The following is a 17,371-nucleotide window of genomic DNA, read 5'->3' as shown; positions in this document are numbered from 1 at the left end:
AGATATCTCGCGAGCTGTGTCGTTGTTCATAACTAATTATGTGCTGTAGGAATCCATTATTTCCCTGTTATTCAACTTATATTTTATTTAATTGCTGGACCATCAACACCAATAAGTGTTTTGCAGAAATATATCGCATTCTCAAATGTATTCTACTACCGTACTCGTCATTTAAAGTCGTTAAGATTGTACCTGCAGATTTTATTTAATTGCAATCTTTCATTTATAAATTTAAATTTGACATTCATAATTCGCAATTGCCGAGTGATAGAAATCTTCGACCATTCGATTCATGTGTCTATTCTTATCGTATACTGTAGACTCAGCAATAATTGGCTTGCAATGCGGCAACTACGTATCCCAGCCCCTAGACAACGAAACCAGCCAAAACTTTTAATACTGCAACTGTGAGTCAGAGGGTGCGTAGTTGAGGGCCACACACCGTCACATTTCATTTCATATTATTTGAAAGCCCGCACTGTGTCAAGCAGGACACTACTAATGATGTATCCGAACATTAGGGGTTTGTTTTTGGTGCTCATTCGCACTAACTTACACTTAGAGCCAGCTGACACTCATCACACCAACTAGAAATTTTGTCTGCTTCATCTTGTATCGTCCTACAGTGACACATCTTCGACACCTTCCCGTACACCACAGCATCATCAGCAAGAAACAGCAGACTGCTGTCCACCCTGTCCGCTAGATCATTTATGTACTGTATATAGAAAATAATAGGGGTCCTAACACACCTCCCTGGGACACTCCTGACGATACGCTTTTCTCTGACGAACACTACCGTCAACGACAACACACTGGGTCATTTTACTTAAGAAGTCTTCGAGGAACTCACATATCTCTTAACCTATTCCTTATGCTCCTACCTTCGTTGACAGTCTGCAATGAGACACTGTGTCAAATACTTTCCGGAAATCTAGAAAATGTGAAAGCCATCCGTCTCCCTTCACCCATGTTTCGCATTACATCATGTGAGAAAATTGCAAGCTGAGTTTCACACGAGCAATACTTCCTAAAACCGTGCTGAGTCCCGGACATAAGCTTTACGGTCTCTATTAAATTTGTTATATTCGAACTCAGAATATGTTCTACAACTCTGCAGGAAACCGATGTTAAGGAATTGGTTTGTAATTTTGTGGGTTTGTCCTTTTACCGTTCTGTGTATATACAGTCAGTCGCTTTGAACTTTATTCTGGGAAAGAGATTGAGTACTCTTTGTAAAACCGAATAGGGAGTCCATCCCGACCTGGTGACATATTTTTTTTTCAATTCTTTCAGTTGTTTCTATACGCAAGGGATGCTTATTACTATGTAGTCCATATCGGGCTCTGTGTGATGGACGATATGTTTGTAAGATTCTCCTGCGTCAACGGTTTCTTAAACGCGGAATTTAAAACTTCGGCTTTCGTTTTGTTATTTTCACCTGCCACACCAGACTGACACAGAAGCACGAATTTCTGCTAACATTTTGGGTACCAAAAGTTTGGGATCTTAACACCAGGAGAATTACATTGGATCCACAAGGGCATATGATCAAATCATTTAAATTTATCTACATGAAATGAACAAAGGAGAGCTACAAAGTTTCAAGAACATCAACCTTTAAAAGCTATTAAACAAGACTGAACTACTGAATAGTACGGAGGCATAGCTTTTACAAACCACATAATGGTTGTATATGGCTCCTGCCATTCTGCACAATGCAAGAGGTCTCATGCCCATATTGCTCATAAATTGAGCAATATAAATGAAATTTTTCATATCCTTCTGGTAAAGAGGAGTCCATTAAATAACATCAGTGTAGTCATAACAGAAGACTAAGTGCCTTAACACATCATACACAAACTTATGCAAATCTGAACTCTATACCAAACCCTGTGTGAAGAATAAAGGAAGTCAAAGATATCAGAAGATATTGTAATAGTTGTTTTGTATGAAGCCTCAAGAACGACTGGATCAGTTAGCAAGTATTGCTAAGGTGGGGAACGCAAAGAAACGTATAACCAGCACTCGACTTCTACAATCGCACAAAATAGTGATCGATGATTATCCGAGTGTTCTGGACACAGTAATAACAGGAAGAGGTATATAATTTCACCCCAAACCTGAAGGAGCAGCTTACTTTAAAATGAATAGAATCTTCCAGAGGAATTACTCACTATTTGACTGGTCACTAGCCATACCCGAGCTATCTTAAAAGAATAATTCATGGACCGCACAATATATGAGTATGTGAGTACGGGTGTGAAGGAACTCCGTATCATGTGATATGAAAGTGTAATAGACAGTTTGTACTGATAGATACGTATTAAAATTAATTTCTTACAGAATCAAATAATCACTATAATACTGAGCGAAAAAAGCTTTGACATCATGTTAATGAAATAACGAATAGGATTTCTACAGGATTGTGGGCTCATGCTTACTCTGCCTGCAACCCACATCACACCGAGGTTACGCAGGCAGTCTAATTGCTTACAGCCAACACTCCAGGGCTGCCACGCTACACACGGTCACAAAATGGCTATCGAAGAGCCGGCAGATATCGTCGGCCCCATGGATTTCTTTCCTACATCGCCCACGCAACCGGAGACAAGACTGATTGTATCCTGGCACCGAGGGCTGTTCATAGGCCGGCTCACGGGACTCAGCAGGCAGTTCACTCCAAGTGGATTTCCTGGGCCAGATGCCGATTACTTACGCACTTCTTCAAGCAAGAGCTTACTCTGGAACCGCCGCTAAGCTTTCACCAGCGTTTTAGCCAACCTTATCGTTCCGGAGTCTGCAACGTGGTCATCCAGGACAAGACGTGACCCCGACGAGTGACCGACCAGCAGACAGGTAATATTTCAGTTTGTCATGGATTGGACTTTACCACACTTAGACATTTTTCTCCTTGTAAACCTTGACTCTTACTGCTCCATTCCAGACATTGTTCCTGCATGAAGTATGCCAAGAACTTTTAGTCGGACTTTTCTCGTTCGTGAGGTGGGCGTGGTCCATTGATCGTGACCGGGCCAAATATCTCACGAAATAAGCGTCATACAAAAAAAAAATTCAAAGAACGAAACTTGTCTAGCTTGAAGGGGGAAACCAGATGGCGCTATGGTTGGCCCGCTAGATGGCGCTGCCATAGGTCAAACGGATATCAACTGCGTTTTTTTAAAATAGGAACCCCCATTTTTATTACATATTCGTGTAGTACGTAAAGAAATATTAATGTTTTAATTGGACCACTTTTTTCGCTTTGTGATGGATGGCCCTGTAATAGTCACAAACGTATAAGTACGTGGTATCACGTAACATTCCGCCAGTGCGGACGGTATTTGTTTCGTGATACATTACCCGTGTTAAAATGAACCGTTTACGAATTGCGGAAAAGGTCGCTATCGTGTTGATGTATTGCTATTGTGATCACAATGCCCAACGGGCGTGCGCTATGTATGCTGCTCGGTATCCTGGACGACATCATCCAAGTGTCCGGACCGTTCGCCTGATAGTTACGTTATTTAAGGAAGCAGGAAGCGTTCAGCCACATGTGAAACGTCAACCACGACCTGCAACAAATGATGATGCCCAAGTGGGTGTTTTAGCTGCTGTCGCTGCTAATCCGCACATCAGTAGCAGACAAATTGCGCGAGAATCGGGAATCTCAAAAACGTCGGTGTTGAGAATGCTACATCAAAATCGATTGCACCCGTACCATATTTCTATGCACCAGGAATTGCATGGCGACGACTTTGCACGTCGTGTACAGTTCTGACACTGGGCACAAGAGAAATTACGGGAAGATGATAGATTTTTTGCACGCGTTCTACTTAACGACGAAGCGTCATTCACCAACAGCGGTAACGTAAACCGGCATAATATGCACTACTGGGCAAAGGAAAATCCACGATGGCTGCGACAAGTGGAACATAAGCGACCTTGGCGGGTTAATGTATGGTGCGGCATTATGGGAGGAAGGATAATTGGCCCCCATTGTATGGATGGCAATCTAAATGGTACAATGTATGCTGATTTCCTATGTAATGTTCTACCGATGTTCCTACAAGATGTTTCACTGCATGACAGAATGGCGATGTACTTCCAACATTATGGATGACCGGCACATAGCTCGCGTGCGGTTGAAGCGGTATTGAATAGCATATTTCATGACAGGTGGATTGGACGTCGAAGCACCATACTATGGCCCGCACCGTTAACCGGATCTGACGTCCCCGTATTTTTTTCTGTGGCGAAAGTTGAAGGATATTTGCTATCGTGATCCACCGACAACGCCTGACAACATGCGTCAGCGCATTGTCAATGCATGTGCGAACATTACGGAAGGCGAACTACTCGCTGTTGACAGGAATGTCGTTACACGTATTGCCAAATGTATTGAGGTTGACGGACTACATTTTGAGCATTTATTGCATTAATGCGGTACTTACAGGTAATCACGCTGTAACAGCATGTGTTCTCAGAAATGATATGTTCACAAAGGTATATGTATCACATTGGAACAACCGAATAAAATGTTCAAACGTACCTACGTTCTGTATTTTAATTTAAAAAACCTACTTGTTACCAACTGTTCGTCTAAAATTGTGAGCCATATGTTTGTGACTATTATAGCGTCATCTATCACAAAGTGAAAAATGTTGTCCAACTAAAACATTCATATTTCTTTACGTGCTACACGAATATGTAATAAAAATAGGGGTTCCTGTTTTTAAAAACGCAGTTGATATCCCTTTGACCTATGGCAGCGCCATCTAGCGGGCCAACCATAGCGCCATCTGGTTTCCCCCTTCAAGCCAGACAAGCTTCGTTCTTTGTAGTTTTTTCGTTTGACGCTTATTTCGTGAGATATTTGGCCCGGTCACGATCAATGGACCACCCTGTAGTTTAAAACTTTGTTTATTTCATTATCAGAATTTCTGCCTGGAGTGCTCTTTTGTACTTAAAACAGAACAAATTACTTCATTACCATGCCTTCTGCCTGATGTATTGCTTTCGTTTGAACCAGAAGAGTTTCTCATTGCCAGGCACTCTGAAGCACTGTTTTGTGTTCAAGTCAAAAGAATATATTTTGTTCGTGCCTGTTTCACGATTCGTTTTTCAATAAGGAAATTTATATTCGCTTAACTCAATTAGTAATCCTGATGTCGTTTCATACCTAAGTCTTTACTTTTTGACCCCCTGTGGTTGGTATTTCAACAGTCGGTGAGGCGTTTATCGTTTTTCCAAATTTGTTTGTATACTCGTGCTTCCAGCCCAAGTTGACTTAGCTTTTGTTGGTGTTTCCGTTTCCTTCTGTTCTGTTGTAGCTTTTGTTCCGCTTTTACGTTTCCCATCCCATCCCACAGTTGTTGATGACGTCGTCTTCGTGGAACTTAACTTTCACGAACTTCCTCAGCATACATTCGATGTTTTCTTGTGTGCCTCTTCTCTTTGTATACCCTTCAGTCTCTTTGGCAGACACTCACTTTTGATACTAGTCTTAAGCATTTGAGCCCAATAGATTGACCCTGAATTTCTGATAGTGCATCAGGTGTCTGTCCCAATATGTCTAATGCAGAGGGGCAACCTTTTTTTTTCTCCTTACTGCGCTACCTCTGTCAGATGCAAAGTTGCTTTCTGGAACCCCTGGCGGGGGTTCCCATGCTCTCAGAGTTGCCCTGCTAGGTTTCTCACCTCCAGACTCTACTACAGTCCCTGATCCCTGGCACAGCGTCCCAACTGGGGCGAGCATCTCCCCAACTATGGAGGTACCTTGCCACCTTACCCGCCTCTGGCCATCATCAGCGGAGCACTGCTTGCTATGGCACGCGCTACACCGGAACTCATGAGCAGCATCATGACACCAGCAGCTTCCCACCGCCATCCTCATCGCTCCACCAACACCTGTCACAGACGGTCTACACCACCTCAGGATGCAGCACTGACATCTAACCCTAACTTGTGAGTCTTCCTCTCCCTATTCCTAGATCACATTCGATATAGGGCCTCCTCTCCCCAGCCTGGCCTGGCCGCTTCCTAATATACAAACACACTTTTTGCTACTTTTGGTGCCTCATCCTTGTACATATCTCCCAATTTCCTTTTCCATGCGTCATTCCTGCACTAAGAATCTTGAACTTCACCAGTACTTTCACTGGACCCATTTCCCTCCCAAGTCCTTCAGCGTGATATTTTTCCCTCCCGAGTGCTTCTGCACAACAATCCTCTACCCTATGTGCTTCTGCATAACATGTTTTCATCGTCAGGACTACCACTCTGTGCCTTTCCATCCCGAGTGCTTAGGCATAATACTTTTACACCAAAAGTGCTTTATCATACTCTTTGTTCCATCTCCTTTTCCATGTTTTTCTAATCTCGGCGTCCAGTGGTATCCTTGCAGATTGGCACCAGGCAGCGATCTCATCGGCCACTGACGATATTACCGACCGCTGTGTGTCCTCCTGTATCAGCTCCAAGATCGTTGCCGCTGGACGACCTGGAAACCACCACAGAGTAGGTGATGTCCAGCTTCCAGTATGACACTACGCTCGGTGCATGCCAGATGCCCAGTACTAAGCGAGATTCTCTGCCTGCTCTCAGGACTGTCAGCGCTTTCAAAGTCCCGAGGTCCAGACTTACTAGCATCACTTACCCAAGCTGTCCAGTGGTGTTCTCTTGATCCAAGGGGACAACTATCACACCAAGGTCATCATCTGGCCGGCCTTAAGCTGTGTACTTCGTCCTTGTTCCACGCCAGACACTGAGGTTTTGTTCTCATGAAGCACCTGACACTCTGGCATGTATCTTGGAAAGAAATAGATGCTGCCGTCATCTGCTGTCTGGCCAGACCTGCCAGAGTGACCGAGCCACTCCACTTTGTCGCTTCTTCTCATGGCAAGATACATCCGTACCTTGGTTTCAGTTACGTCTGCACTTCGCGGGACCTTTCCTGCGCTACTCTTGGATAATCACCGTTGACGCAGGCAGTGGTTTTCCATACGTTTCCCGAATATACAACACATCTGCTGGGTAAACTATCCTTACTTTATGCAGTATTTGTGCAACTGAGGGGCTCCTAGAGACGATCGTCACTGACAATGGCACCCATTCAGCATCTGCAGGGTTTATTACCTTCTATGGACCAAATGGCATCAACCTCATCCACAAGGGCTGCTTCCATCCAGCCGCCACTGCATTGGCTGAAAGTTTCGTCCATCCTCGCAAAACTCTCCAGACTAACTCGCCATCATTTCTTGGAGAAAGCTGTCACTTTGTTTCTCACATCATACCAATCCACTCCTCTGGACAGGTCAACCCCAAATGAAAAATTACTCGGCTGCCCTCACAGATATTAACTTTCCATTCTTAATCCTACTCCAACCCTGTCCTTTTGTCCGCTTTCCACTATATAGGTCCTTGATCCTGTTTGGGCTCATGTTTGTTTTTTTTTCCACAGGCCACAAACAGTGGCTTCTAGTCGTCGTTTCCCGACTCCTGGTGGCTCTATGACAGAAATAAACCTTTCGGCTGGTACCGTCTGCTGTAAACATGTGAATCAATTGTGGCCTCGTCGATGTCCGCTTCGTGAGTCCTCCAGTTCACCCCCCTGTTTCGTCCCAGATGTGGGACCTTTCCAGCTTACCGTACTGGACGACACGGGTGCCAATCAGCCTCAGCCAACCACAGGACTCTCACAGTATTGCTCGAGGGCACACCACTCAAGGGCTGTCACGCTACACCAACTGTATCCTGATGCCAAGGGCTGTACTTAGGACAGTGCAAGAAGCCTGAACAGGCTGTTCACTCTGAGTGGGCTTCCCGGGCCAGGAGAGAAATGATTATGCACTTCTTTAGTCAGGAGTTCACTCCAGAGCCGTTGCTACGCTGCCACCACCGTGCGATATAGACTTCATGTCCCAGTCTCTGCAGTCTGGCTGTGCAGAAGAAGATATGGCCCCGACATTATGACCGACCAGTGGACTTATAATATTTCAAAGTTTATCTTTAATTCGGCTTGTCATTATGAACTTTGACTCTTACTGGTCCCTTTCGAACATTCTTCCTGCATGAAGTGTGGCAAGAACCTTTAATCTGACTTTGTTCCTACGTGATGTGTGCCAATAACTTATACAATGAAGAGCCAAAGAAACTGATATACTTGCCTAATATTGTGTAGGGCGCCCGCTAGCACGCAAAAGTTCCGCAACAAGACGTGGCATGGACTCGACTAATGTCTGAAGTAATACTGGAGGGAACATACACCATGAATCCTGCAGGGCTTCCATAAATCCGTAAGAGGAGGTGGAGATCTCTTCTGAACAGCACGTTGCAAGGCGTCCCAGATATGCTCAGTAAGGTCCCGAGTTCGAGTCTCGGTCCGGCACACAGTTTTAATCTGCCAGGAAGTTTCATGCTCAATAACATTCATGTCTGGGGAGTTTGGAGGACAGACGAAGTGTTTAAACTCAGACTAATCGTCCTGGAGCCACTCTGTAGAAATTCTGGACTTGTGGGGTGGGGTGTCCTGCTGGAATTGCCCAAGTTCGTCGGAATGCTCAATGGACATGAATGGATGCAGGTGATCAGACAGGATGCTTACGTACGTTCACCTATCAGAGTCGTATCAAGATTATCGGGGGTCCCATATCCCTACAACTGCACATGCCCCACACCATTACAGAGCCTCCACCAACGTGAACAATTCCCTGCTGACATGCAGGGTCCATGGATTCATGAGGCTGTCTCCCTACCCGTACACGTCCATCCGCTCGATACAATCCGAAACGAGACTCGTCCGACCAGGTAACATGTTTCCAGACATCAACAGTCCAATGTCGGTGTTGACGGGCCCAGGCGAGGTGTAAAACTTTGTGTCGTAGACTCATCAAGGGTAGACGAGTGGGCCTTCGGCTTCGAAAGTCAATATCGATGACGTTTCGTTGAATGGTTCGCACGTTGACACATGTTGATGACCCCGCACTGAAATCTGCCGAAATTTGCACTTCTGACACGTTGAACGGTTCTCTTCAGTCGTCGTTGGTTCCGTTATTGCACGATCTTTTTCTGGCCGCAGCGATCGGACATTTGATGTTTTACCGGTTTCCTGATTTTCGCGGAACGCTCGTGAAATGGTCGTACGGGGTAATTCCCACTTCATCGCTACGTCGAAGATGCTGTGTCCCATCACTCATTCGCCGACTGTAACACCACGTTCCAACTCACATAAATGTTGATAACCTGCCGTGGTAGCAGCAGTCACCGATCTAAAAACTGCACCGGACACTTGTTGCCTTCCGCAGCGCTGTATTCTGCCTGTTTACATATCTCTGTATTTGAATACCCATGCATATACCAGTTTCTTTGGCGCTTGAGTGTAGTGTAGAACTTCGTTTATTCCATTATCAGGCACTCTTCCTGAAGAATTTTATGTTCAAACCAGAAGAGTTTATTCTATTCGTCATTGTTAAAGACTTGTTTTCTAAGAACGAAATCTGTGTTCTCTTAATTAAGATAACCCCGATGCCGTTTTATACCTGCGTTATTACTTTTTAACAGCCTGCCGTGGATACTTGAAGGAATTAGATGTATGCACAACAGAAAGATGTGTGACAGCAACCTGGGGAGAAATCTGGGCAGCCGTCTCGCAGAAACTGGCCACAGCACGAAAAAGAAAGCAGGAATATGAAGCAGAAGGGGACAAACTTACGGGACTGACATTAGAGCAAAAGAGAGCAAGAAGATGAAACAAGCATGAGATTAACATAGATACAAAAGATCACCGGTACAAACTGGACGCTGTCTGTTGACTCAGGGTATACCATGCTTATCACAATGCAGCAAGACCTTTCATGGAATGTTACAGAGCTGCTGTCCATGGGATCCGGAAGGGCTTCGGCAGGTACGATCATGGGAGTGCTACTTGCAGAACCTGAAGAAAGAATAGACCACACAAACTACCCACACTAATTACCTACCTGAGAAGATGAAGACATCAGTCAATCCGCAAATGGCTGTCTTTCCCCTGGATTCCATTTTCCGTGTGTCAGAGGCGAAATTAACTTGAGGACTGCATGCAAGTTCCGACTAAAAAGGTTGGAAACAGTCTTACATGCATGAGAAGGACAGCATTTGTTTCGCAATATCAGTGTCTGTATATTCTTATTTCAATTACCTAGTGAATTAGCTTGTACACATTATATTATCATAATTGCATATAAGTAGCAGAAATATTTCGCACTAGGTGTTTCAACCAGAACTAAACTCCCTGGAGACAGACATAAGCTTGCTGGGAATCGGAGATGAAGTGTTCTGAATAATGAAACACAGTCAAGCAGGCAATATGAAATGGTTACCTTTTACTCTAGAAATATTTATTTAGAAATGTAAGGTCTGTATCACTCGTGTTCGCCAAACGAAGTTATCATACAACAAAGTATGTCTTAGTTGCTTGTCCATGAAACTTGTTTCTTCCTAACGTTTAGTCCAGAGCTACGTTGGACATCTTCAACGTGCTCCTGGTTACACTGAGTTTTGCCGACTTAGCCAGGAGTACTGATGTTACAGTTGTAGATCGCTCTTAGGAGCTGCAAATTCGTATCTGCTGTTACTAGAATTTCGACTCTCGTGGATTGTCGGTACTCGCATCTCGCGGATTTTCTGTGCTGTAGCCAGTCAGGTTGAATGATAGGAGCACAATGCCACTTTTCAGCAGGCACTCTGGTAAATTCGTCCTGTGTGTTACCTGCCCAACTGCGTGGAAGTGTGGGGCAGTAAGGTCATTATACACTCCTGGAAATGGAAAAAAGAACACATTGACACCGGTGTGTCAGACCCACCATACTTGCTCCGGACACTGCGAGAGGGCTGTACAAGCAATGATCACACGCACGGCACAGCGGACACACCAGGAACCGCGGTGTTGGCCGTCGAATGGCGCTAGCTGCGCAGCATTTGTGCACCGCCGCCGTCAGTGTCAGCCAGTTTGCCGTGGCATACGGAGCTCCATCGCAGTCTTTAACACTGGTAGCATGCCGCGACAGCGTGGACGTGAACCGTATGTGCAGTTGAGGGACTTTGAGCGAGGGCGTATAGTGGGCATGCGGGAGGCCGGGTGGACGTACCGCCGAATTACTCAACACGTGGGGGGTGAGGTCTCCACAGTACATCGATGTTGTCGCCAGTGGTCGGCGGAAGGTGCACGTGCCCGTCGATCTGGGACCGGACCGCAGCGACGCACGGATGCACGCCAAGACCGTAGGATCCTACGCAGTGCCGTAGGGGACCGCACCGCCACTTCCCAGCAAATTAGGGACACTGTTGCTCCTGGGGTATCGGCGAGGACCATTCGCAACCGTCTCCATGAAGCTGGGCTACGGTCCCGCACACCGTTAGGCCGTCTTCCGCTCACGCCCCAACATCGTGCAGCCCGCCTCCAGTGGTGTCGCGACAGGTGTGAATGGAGGGACGAATGGAGACGTGTCGTCTTCAGCGATGAGAGTCGCTTCTGCCTTGGTGCCAGTGATGGTCGTATGCGTGTTTGGCGCCGTGCAGGTGAGCGCCACAATCAGGACTGCATACGACCGAGGCACACAGGGCCAACACCCGGCATCATGGAGTGGGGAGCGATCTCCTACACTGGCCGTACACCACTGGTGATCGTCGAGGGGACACTGAATAGTGCACGGTACATCCAAACCGTCATCGAACCCATCGTTCTACCATTCCTAGACCGGCAAGGGAACTTGCTGTTCCAACAGGACAATGCACGTCCGCATGTATCCCGTGCCACCCAACGTGCTCTAGAAGGTGTAAGTCAACTACCCTGGCCAGCAAGATCTCCGGATCTGTCCCCCATTGAGCATGTTTGGGACTGGATGAAGCGTCGTCTCACGCGGTCTGCACGTCCAGCACGAACGCTGGTCCAACTGAGGCGCCAGGTGGAAATGGCATGGCAAGCCGTTCCACAGGACTACATCCAGCATCTCTACGATCGTCTCCATGGGAGAATAGCAGCCTGCATTGCTGCGGAAGGTGGATATACACTGTACTAGTGCCGACATTGTGCATGCTCTGTTGCCTGTGTCTATGTGCCTGTGGTTCTGTCAGTGTGATCATGTGATGTATCTGACCCCAGGAATGTGTCAATAAAGTTTCCCCTTCCTGGGACAATGAATTCACGGTGTTCTTATTTCAATTTCCAGGAGTGTAAGTCAACTTCGTTACGCCCGCATCTCGTGGTCGTGCGGTAGCGTTCTCGCTTCCCACGCCCGGGTTCCCGGGTTCGATTCCCGGCGGGGTCAGGGATTTTCTCTGCCTCGTGATGGCTGGGTGTTGTGTGCTGTCCTTAGGTTAGTTAGGTTTAACTAGTTCTAAGTTCTAGGGGACTGATGACCATAGATGTTAAGTCCCATAGTCCTCAGAGCCATTTGAACCATTTTTTGACTTCGTTACCTAAATTTACTCGATTTCCTCCTCGACTGCAAGTACTTCTACTCAGACACATAAAATATTTGTTTTTCGAGCGGCTTTTTAGTTTTACAGCAGATCCTTGATTTCTGTAGACGATAGATGTGCTTTCTTTGCACACAAATTTCGACGTTTTCACATCTTTAACCTTTCTGCTGTCCTCAGGACTTCGCGAGGCCTCAGACTGCTGCGTAAATTGGTGTAGGTTGCGGGACGTGTGCTAAAAGGCTATTAGGGTATACCCGGGGAAAGCATCCTTCCCCAAAATCAGGGAGAGGTGAATGATTAAGCATCGGCTTCAGATGGGATGGGGCATGGTTCATTTCTTGAGCAGCCATGGGCCATATTCCATGCATTTACCGCGTACAGTCCTGGGTCACGAGGCTGATTAAATCAGTAGAGAGAGAGAGAGAGAGAGAGAGAGAGGGAGAGAGTGAGAGAGAGAGAGAGAGACGGAGAGAGAGAGAGAGAGAGAGAGAGAGAGAGAAGTGCCTTAGAACACAAAGTCCCATGCTACGATCTTTCGTCTCAGGAAGTGCGGCCGGGGCCTAGTAAAACTAGAGGTCCCGGTCCCCCAGGCGGCCAAAAACGCTCGCCAGAGACAAACAAGTGGAGGCCACGACGTTTGGAACGTGGATTTACTGTAAACTTCGTACACTCGTAGTACTCCATGAGGACAACCATGTGTAAGCAGTAGCGCCTACTTCCCAAGCATTATTGAGAAAATCGCAAGATAATTTCGGTCGTCAAATATACACTCCTGGAAATGGAAAAAAGAACACATTGACACCGGTGTGTCAGACCCACCATACTTGCTCCGGACACTGCGAGAGGGCTGTACAAGCAATGATCACACGCACGGCACAGCGGACACACCAGGAACAGCGGTTTGGCCGCCGAATGGCGCTAGCTGCGCAGCATTTGTGCGCCGCCGCCGTCAGTGTCAGCCAGTTTGCCGTGGCATGCGGAGCTCCATCGCAGTCTTTAACACTGGTAGCATGCCGCGACAGCGTGGACGTGAAACGTATGTGCAGCTGACGGACTTTGAGCGAGGGCGTATAGTGGGCATGCGGGAGGCCGGGTGGACGTACCGCCGAATTGCTCAACACGTGGGGCGTGAGGTCTCCACAGTACATCGATGTTGTCGCCAGTGGTCGGCGGAAGGTGCACGTGCCCGTCGACCTGGGACCGGACCGCAGCGACGTACGGATGCACGCCAAGACCGTAGGATCCTACGCAGTGCCGTAGGGGACCGCACCGCCACTTCCCAGCAAATTAGGGACACTGTTGCTCCTGGGGTATCGGCGAGGACCATTCGCAACCGTCTCCATGAAGCTGGGCTACGGTCCCGCACACCGTTAGGCCGTCTTCCGCTCACGCCCCAACATCGTGCAGCCCGCCTCCAGTGGTGTCGCGACAGGCGTGAATGGAGGGACGAATGGAGACGTGTCGTCTTCAGCGATGAGAGTCGCTTCTGCCTTGGTGCCAATGATGGTCGTATGCGTGTTTGGCGCCGTGCAGGTGAGCGCCACAATCAGGACTGCATACGACCGAGGCACACAGGGCCAACACCCGGCATCATGGTGTGGGGAGCGATCTCCTACACTGGCCGTACACCACTGGTGATCGTCGAGGGGACACTGAATAGTGCACGGTACATCCAAACCGTCATCGAACCCATCGTTCTACCATTCCTAGACCGGCAAGGGAACTTGCTGTTCCAACAGGACAATGCACGTCCGCATGTATCCCGTGCCACCCAACGTGCTCTAGAAGGTGTAAGTCAACTACCCTGGCCAGCAAGATCTCCGGATCTGTCCCCCATTGAGCATGTTTGGGACTGGATGAAGCGTCGTCTCACGCGGTCTGCACGTCCAGCACGAACGTTGGTCCAACTGAGGCGCCAGGTGGAAATGGCATGGCAAGCCGTTCCACAGGACTACATCCAGCATCTCTACGATCGTCTCCATGGGAGAATAGCAGCCTGCATTGCTGCGAAAGGTGGATATACACTGTACTAGTGCCGACATTGTGCATGCTCTGTTGCCTGTGTCTATGTGCCTGTGGTTCTGTCAGTGTGATCATGTGATGTATCTGACCCCAGGAATGTGTCAATAAAGTTTCCCCTTCCTGGGACAATGAATTCACGGTGTTCTTATTTCAATTTCCAGGAGTGTATATGGCTGTGCGTGGCCATTTTTACCAGGAAGCGGCGCAGCCGAGTGGTTAGCGTTCAAGTCCCGTAATCGCTGTCCATGGGAAAATACGTGTAACCGGATGAACTGTTATTAAATTTACAATGTTATTTGTCAGTCTACAAATTTTTATTATCACAAATGATATAATATTCATAACTATCGACTAGTAAACGACCAAACGCATAAAGTGATACCGAAAATGTATGCTTGTCCGTTTCTTCAAAATTGTTCGTAGTTAATCGAAAGAGAACGAGAAATTGCTTCTGGTGAAGACTCTATTCAAATGCACTCGATACTGCATGACCAATAATCAGCGCCGATATTTAAGGAAATGCTGCGTTCTGTATGGTTTGCTTCCAAATTATCAGCTGAAACAGAGGTTTTTGAAAATGTTAACGAGGTTTGTTTTTCCACGGAATACCTCAAAAGATCTTGCGTATGCAGAAACATAGCATTTAATCAATGCAGCTGGTGCCGTTTAACTTTATCTTTTCCATGTTTTTTACGAAAAATACCATCGTGCAGCTCGTACTCGTAATGTCGAAAGCGGCGATTAATTGTACATCTTTCGAAAGCCGTCTGTGCCGGTCAAAACTTGTAGGTAACGAGTAGTTTCGGGCTCCTTCCAGGTATAAGGGATTTATCAAATCACGGACAAGCATACATTTTTAGTATCACTTTATGCGTTTAGTCGTTTACTAGTCGATAGTTAAGAATATTATATCATTTTTAATAATAAAAATTTGTAGACTGCCAAATAACATTGTAAATTTAATAAAAGTTCGTCCGGTTACACGTATTTTTCCCATTATATCAATTGTAATATAAATAGTAAAGAAAATGACTGCGTTAGAAATAAAAAAAAGTGACGAATGGAACTCGATCGAGCGATTACGGAGCTTGAACGCTAACTACTTTTTCTTTTTTTTTCCATTTTGTTCGTTGTTGATCGTTGTGTTTGGTCGTTGCGGACGTCACATGACATTCGTTTAAGTTCGTTGTTGATTATTTCACTCAGTTTTTTTATTACAGAGGCGAACCAGCTCTCTGACCGAACACGCTGAGCTACCGTGCCGGCGAGATAAATATTAAGAAAAAATGGCTCTGAGCACTATGGGACCCAACATCTATGGTCATCAGTCCCCTAGAACTTAGATCCACTTAAACCCAACCAACCCAAGGACAGCACACAACACCCAGCCATCACGAGGCAGAGAAAATCCCCGACCCCGCCGGGAATCGAACCCGGGAAAAATGTGGAACGCTTCACGATTTTGCGTATCATCCTTGCGCAGGGGCCATGCTAATCTTCTCTGTATCGTTCCAATTTTAGTATATGTACTGCCGAAGCAAGTACAAAATGGGTCAAATGGCTCTGAGCACTATGGGACTCAACTGCTGAGGTCATTAGTCCCCTAGAACTTAGAACTAGTTAAACCTAACTAACCTAAGGACATCACAAACATCCATGCCCGAGGCAAGATTCGAACCTGCGACCGTAGCGGTCTTGCGGTTCCAGACTGCAGCGCCTTTAACCGCACGGCCGCTTCGGCCGGCATAAGATGCCCCGGGACTACTCGGCTGCCGCCGCTTTCTGGTAGAAATCGCCAAGGACAGCCATATATATTTGACGACCAAAATTATCTTGCGATTTTCTCAATAACACTTGAGATGTACGCGCTACTGTTTACACGTTTTGTTGTCCTCATGGAGTACTACGAGTGTACGAAGTTTACAGTAAATCCGCGTTCCAAACATCGTGGCCTCTCCCCATGTAAGTCCCACTCAAGGTCACGGTACGCCTAGCGCATAACCATACGCTAAAAGCGTAATTAAATGAGTTAAAAAAAACATGGGAGAGATAAGGAAAGGAGATAAGGAATTTTAATTGTCTAAAATAGAACATCCAGTCACCAGTGATATTTATTTTACAATTACTGTTCCCTACTTTGGCGCAAAAAAACAGATATTCGTCTGAATTCAGCTTCTTCTTTCTTCTTGTAGACGAAGTAAACGGCTTGTCTAGCACTAAAGTACCATAGGAAACCTTAACTAGTAAACCTGTACTCTCCGCTATACTCCATATCTTCCAGGCCAACATGTTTGCATCAGGGAAAGCTTCAAGGCCACCGTAGTCAGCATGGTTACCCCATACTACAGTCAAGGTCAGCCATGTACTACCTTCAAACACAGCTTCACCATCACAAGTGAACTGCATTCGTAGTCCACGAAAAACATTTGGACCACCCATAAGCTACTGCTTATTGAATTGACCAGCCAGGTCAATCTCCATTGCTCTCAATGACTTGTACACAGGAACACTACGCTGCAAACGGCGACGATAACCATCTGTATAACGATGTCATAAAACAGTCACTTAGATTCCAGACTTGTGGCCCAATATCAGGGACAGTGCAGAAAGAAAGCTAGAGCGTTACATAAAGATTACATGCAGAGACAAGAGTAAATGCGGCAACGCGCACAGGCGGCGACTGTTTCTGTAGGCAATGCAAGCGAGGCAGACAGTAGTAGTAGAGGTTGCAAAATGGCTCTGGGCACTATGGGACTTAACTTCTGAGGTCATCCAGTCCCCTAGAACTTAGAACTACTTAAACCTAACTAACCTAAGGACAGCACACACATCCATGCGCGAGGCAGGATTCGAACCTGTGACCGTAGCGGACGCGCGGTTCCAGACTGAA

General features: G+C 46.6%; 1 non-coding gene across 1 annotated transcript; it reads right to left on the bottom strand.

Moving 5' to 3' along the window:
- Positions 1-15,919: 15,919 nt before the first annotated feature.
- LOC126186552 (U6 spliceosomal RNA) lies at positions 15,920-16,026 on the bottom strand. The gene has a single exon (XR_007537624.1). It is a non-coding gene; the product is annotated as a U6 spliceosomal RNA (small nuclear RNA).
- Between the last annotated feature and the right edge of the window lie 1,345 nt (positions 16,027-17,371).

This window comes from Schistocerca cancellata, chromosome 4 (assembly GCF_023864275.1).
Source record: "Schistocerca cancellata isolate TAMUIC-IGC-003103 chromosome 4, iqSchCanc2.1, whole genome shotgun sequence".
NCBI lineage: Eukaryota > Metazoa > Arthropoda > Insecta > Orthoptera > Acrididae > Schistocerca > Schistocerca cancellata.
This window is presented reverse-complemented; position numbering and strand designations above follow the sequence as displayed.